At 37.0% G+C, this 5954-nt stretch overlaps 1 pseudogene; it reads left to right on the top strand.

Annotated features, from left to right (window-relative positions):
- Nucleotides 1-4145: 4145 nt before the first annotated feature.
- Nucleotides 4146-4340, top strand: LOC101574928 (annotated as a pseudogene).
- The last annotated feature ends 1614 nt before the right edge of the window (nt 4341-5954 follow it).

Raw genomic sequence — 5954 nt, 5'->3', positions numbered from 1 at the left:
CTACTTTGTGACTCAATCTTTTTTTTACAATAGTATTGAACTTTTTGGCAACTCATCCTTTAAATTTGAATATCATTTGTTCTAAACCAGTTGAAACATTTAATCAAAACACTACAGCATCAATACAATAGCTTTTGAAGCTTAGGACATTCTGATTACTAAATAAAGATTTCAAATAGGAAGGGAGGTATTAAAATTATCTGTAGAATCCAGGAAGAAACAAAATACATTAAATGTTGAAAATTTGTAGGTTTTTAAAAAACTGCATGTTGTTATAATATAATCATATTTTCAATATATTTATTATGAAATAGAATGAAATAGGGAAGTCCAACAACTTTGTTGCAGTGAAAGTTCATAAAGTAGTCCTATAAATCCTAAAGACAAATTATGTGAAGGCTTTCTCTTGAAGAAAATCTTTGTTGGGCCTGTGAGTGTAGCTCAGTAGTACAGCATGCACAAAAGATCCCTAGTAGCAAAGATCCCTAGTAGCAAAACCAGACAAAACAAAGCAAAAAATTTTGTTAAGCAAATACGTTATGAAGGCTGGCGTAGTGGCACATGACAGTGATCCTGATATGTGGAAAGATAAGGCAGGAAAATCATAAGTTGGAAGCTGGTCTAGGCTACATAGTGAGACCCTACCTCACAAACAAACAAACACAATGAATAGGGGTTAAAAATGTTATTTCTGAAAATATTTGAGCTAAAATTAATTATGCATATTAATATAGAAAACTATAGAATTGAGACTATCTTCCATTTATCTGAATTTGTTTTGAACATTCCAGAATCTGAAGAGAGTATCTTTCCTATTAAAAGCATTATGATCTTGGGCTGGGAATATAGATTAGTGGTACCGTGCACACTTAGCAGGTGTGAGGCTCTAAGTTCAATACTCAGCATCATACACACAAAATATTATAGTAACAGGCACAATGCTGTATGATATATAGTGCTTGATTTAAGGCAAAATAAAGCTACAGACCATGAAGAAGTGTTATTGGTATATGTGTATATACTTATATATGTCTGTAAATATATGTGTATGCAAATGTGTATGTTCCATATATGTGGAGCATGTGTGTAAAATAGAATCCAAAGGCAGAAACAGAACCACCCGTATATTTGACCAGTTGTTGTCCAGCCAAGATGCGGCAATATTTGAGTGGGAGAAGAAACAGCCTTTTTCAATAAATTTTATTGGAAGAACCAGATTTTCAGAAAAGAAAATGAATTTTAATTCTTAATCCACATTGCATGAAACTTAATTTGAAGCAGGCCACAAAAGTAAATGTAAATTTAAAACATTAAAAAAATCTGGGAGATGTAAGAGAAAATCCTTGTGCTGTTGGAATGTGAAGATTTTTTTAAATGACATATAAAAATAATGAACCAGAGAAGAATAAAAGAAAGATAAATAGGATAAAGCTTTTACCCAACAAATAAAATTAGGAAAATAACAGTCTGAAAGAAAATATTTACAACATATATGTCTAACAAAATACTTCTATGCAAAACATATAAGACTCAATTGTACCACAGGGATTAAAAATAGCAAGTAGATTTAAAGGGAGCTCAGATTATTCATGAGTGTTACAAATTTAATCTTTTTTTTTAATTATGTATTTGGTACAAGGTCTCACTACACAGCCCAGACTCGTAGTGATTCTCCTCACCCTCTCTCAGCACTGGGATTACAGGTATGCAGTACCATAAGGAGCTTTCACCTAACTTGTTCTTTACTGGGATATACAAGAAAAGTCTTATCACAATAAGCAATCTTTGTTCTACACTTTGGAAGACCTGTACATCTAGAACCACAAATACATCTAATACAATATGATATTAACAATGAATTACCATATACATGTGAAACTTTTGTTTTTAATTTAGTTTTGTACCAAAAGCATCTTTTATAAGCAAAACCTATTGCAACTTTTTCTGAAATAACTATCTTTTGCAATGACCAAATTATTGGAGGTGTCTTCCAAGAGACTATGGAGATTACTGTGGGCTCATTGTTAATGAACAAATGTTGGTCACTCCTCTATCCGCTAATTAGAGTCCTGTCCAACAGTCCCTCCCTGTTCGAATGAATTTTAATTAGTTTAATTTTTTAATTTAAAAATCATTTATTTACTTATTTATGTGGTACAGGGTCTCACTATACAGCACAGGCTGATAGTGATCCTCCTTTCTCATGCCCAGTGCTGGGATGACAAGCGAGCACCACCACAACTGGTTTCTGCACCACCACGCCTGGTTCTGGGGCCAGCACAGCATGTGGTATAAGGGATCGAACCCAGGTTCTTGTGCGTCCCAGGCAGGAGCTTAGGCTGCTGAGCTATCTCCCTAGCTCAGCTTAAATTTTTTGATGATATGTGAGTAAATCAATTTTGATTATCACTTAGACCAGCTGGTAACTTAGAAGAAAGCATGCTTTTAAGTCTATATCCCCAACTGTATTATGAACAAATGATCAAAAAAGAGAAAACTTATGAGACTAATTAAAAGAGGAACAGCTGTTCACAGAATGACATTCCAACATGTAAACAAGCACACAGAACACACAAACAAACATCTTTACAAAATCAGAGTGCGCTCAAATGTATCCTTGGCCAAATTGAATTGCACTAACTCTACTACAATTTTGAGAAATGTGTAATTATAGACTAGTCAGATTTTGTTATTTATCAATTAGCAGAGCTCTCTTATCAGAAAAACCTGGAAGCAATAGAATCTGTTATCTGTAATTAATGTGTGTATTTTTGTATTTTGTTTCATCTTAAAAGTATTTTCAGGTCAGTTATCTCTGTATATACTGTCACTTATTTAGACTTAGAATTCCATTTTGTTAGTTCCTTCAGTGGCCCCAGATTGAATCTAGCCTCATCACCATTAACTTTTTTCTATAGATCTGGCTTTATGTTACAGCATGACAGCACATTGTGGTACCAAAATAGATGGCTCATCATTTTCTGGGAAAAAACACAAGCATATACTCTACACCAGATTAGCTTTTTCTTTATTTACTTGTTTTCTATTGCTGTATTTCCATGTTTTTTAAAATTTAAAAATTTAGTAGTATATATTGACAAGTGAAATTGGAGGGATTGATTTCTTCTTCTGTTCTAATAACTGAAGTTGGATAGTGTGATGAGAAACCTGTATCTTGTATTTTGGAAGAGGAAGCCATACATAGTCTCCCTGTTACGGTTTGTATCTAGGTGTCCCTCCAAAACCTCATGTAAGTCATGGGGATGACTTCTAGAGTTTGTGATTAACTCATGATCCTCCTGGGATTATGGGTGTGAGTGCTGCTGGGATTATGAGTGTGAGTGCTACACCCAGCCTGGGGCAGATGGCCTGAATGCAGCATAAGGGAGACAGACTTGCTCTCTGTTGCCATTGCTGCAGCTGCTCTTCCCATTTGCTCTTGTTGTTTTGTTGTTTTCTGCTGCCATGAACTGCTGCCCTCTGCCATGTGTCAGCTGGTCTTAGAGCCAGCTGATCGTGGACTGAAACTCCACTAACTGTGAGATAAATAATCCTTTCCTTCCTTAAATTTGAGTGTTGGGTATTTTGTCCTGGCAATGAGAGAAAAAAACTGAGACACTCCCTTAACCTAATATGACCCATCTATGAAAACAAGCAAATTAATTTGATTGATCTGAGGGGATAATAATTAATAACGCCAGAGAAAATCAGTCCAAAATCTGAATGGAGCCAATTAATATCAAATAAAGTCTGAAAATTATTTGGGGTTGACCTGAGCCATTTGGGGCACAATATACCTTTGTTGGATAAGTTGACTCAAATATGTAGAAGTGGTCACAGCTTGTACACCTTTAGAGGCCTTCACCAGGCCTGACATTATTTAAATGGGATGTCAAAATCAAGTGACTATTTAAACCCTGCTGCTTTTAGATTATACTCTAAACATTTAAATCTGTTTGTAAAATATCAAAACTTTTTAATACTGATTTTAATTTAGGACTGTAAAACAAGCAATCAACCTTATTAGGAATCAAAAGAATTTTAAGTAATCTTTTAAAATATTCCCAGTATTGTTAATCCTAGAAAATATGATTTTTTGAGCCAGAGCGGCACCTGAGGTGGAGGAGTGATAGAGTAGCGTGGCAATGTTTCTCCAGTATTACTTGAAGGAGCAGGGAGACCGGGTGTATACGTTGAAGAAATTTGACCCAATGGGACAACAGACATGCTCAGCCCATCCTGCTTGGTTCTCCCCAGACGACAAGTACTCATGACACCAAATCACCATCAAGAAGCGCTTCAAGGTGCTCATGACCCAGCAGCCGTGCTCAGTCCTCTGAAGAAGGTTCCTCCTCTCTCCTGTCTCGTCTGCCTCCTGCTGCCCTTCGAGACTCCATAACCAGCTGTCAGCCCGTGAGCCCTGAAGACTTCTTACCATCAGCATCTTTGGAATCCAGTCTCTTCATTGCCTTTGATAATGCAGTGTGTGGCAGTAACGGTGGCATCCCCGTTAAAGGAAACATGTTTTTGAATTATTGCCAGGTCATTAAAGATAAAATAGCTCGAAAAAAAAGAAAGAAAATATGATTTTTTAAACTAAAGGCAAACTTTTTATCTTGAGGATGTAAACAGTCTTTTAAATTAAACACCTTAAGGGAAAAATATAAAAACCTTTCTTTTACTGTCAGTTTTAATGGAAAGAGAACCACTAACTTTTTAAATTTTTTTTTTTTTGTGCTAGGATTTGAACTCGTGGCCTTATATTTGTAAGGCAGGCGCTGTGTTGTTGAACTATATCCCCAGTACTGTTTTCTGCTTTTCTGTGATCCCCTATTTCTAGTGGAATGGCCCTTGGTATCCCTCTAGGTTAGTAACCTCTAGCACCTTTGTAGCTGCCTTACTCAGAGGCCATCTACATTTGCATCTGAAAGCCCTTAAGTTTTTGTAACTAATTAAGTTTTATTATTTAACCCTATGTCTTTTAATATTTATAATGCTTAACTTTTTGTTAAAGAATGACCAGTTGAGTGGTATGAGAGTCTGGAGTGATTTAAACGGTGTTTTAGGTAGATTGAATTATAACTTTGATTTTTCTGCATAATCAGCATTGGTGACACCAAGCTAAACCTGGAGAGCTCTGGGTTGTTGAGGCTCTGCCTCTGGTTACACTTTTACTCCATAGCCTCAGGGCTGGATGAGCTACTACCAGTGCCTCCATTGCCTTAATGTGGGAATGGACTCACTTGCCTACATTCCCCTTCCCAAGAGTCAAGGGGCTCTGGCCATGTAGGGAAGTGTGCAGCCCCTATGTGTGCCACCTGTCACTCTGGCTCTGACTTTTGCTGAGCCTAAAAAATGTTCAGTGCCAGCAACACACATAGCCAATGCTGAGGTCATGGTATGCCCTAGTCATGATCCTCCTACTTAGCACAGTGTCCTCCCTGAACCCAGTTTGTGCCCCTCTCCCTGAGCAGTGCCACATGCCTTGGAACAATTGCTCGCAATTTAAAAGAGTTTTCTCCTTTTTCATCTAAATGAGCAAAGCTAGAGGGTTTAATCTCTATCTGCTGTACCTTTGCTCCATCCTCCTTTCCTCATTTGGGATTTGATTTTTGTTTTGTTTTGTGGTCCTGGGGATTGAACTCAGGACCCTGCGCTTGCCAGGCAGGTGCTTATTCTACTGAGCTATCTCCCTGGAGGGACTTGATTTTAAAACAGTATTCCATGCTAAGTTCTTTGCGATAGACTTAGATAGTAATGTAAATAGAACAATCAGGAAAACAACAAACATTTTTATATACACCTATAAACATCTGTGGCTCTTGAAACTCTTTGTCCCATTTTTAATTAAATATAACTTCTTTGTGGCTTCTCTTAAACCTCTCTCTCTCTCTCTCTCTCTCTCTCTCTCTCTCTCTCTCTCTCTCTGTTTGGTTCAGGGTCTCACTATGCAG

The sequence above is a fragment of the Octodon degus genome, unplaced genomic scaffold, assembly GCF_000260255.1.
Source record: "Octodon degus isolate 3935 unplaced genomic scaffold, OctDeg1.0 scaffold00064, whole genome shotgun sequence".
In the NCBI taxonomy this organism is placed as follows: Eukaryota; Metazoa; Chordata; class Mammalia; order Rodentia; family Octodontidae; genus Octodon; species Octodon degus.
Note: the sequence above shows the minus strand (reverse complement) of the source record. Positions and strands in the feature narration are given on the sequence as shown.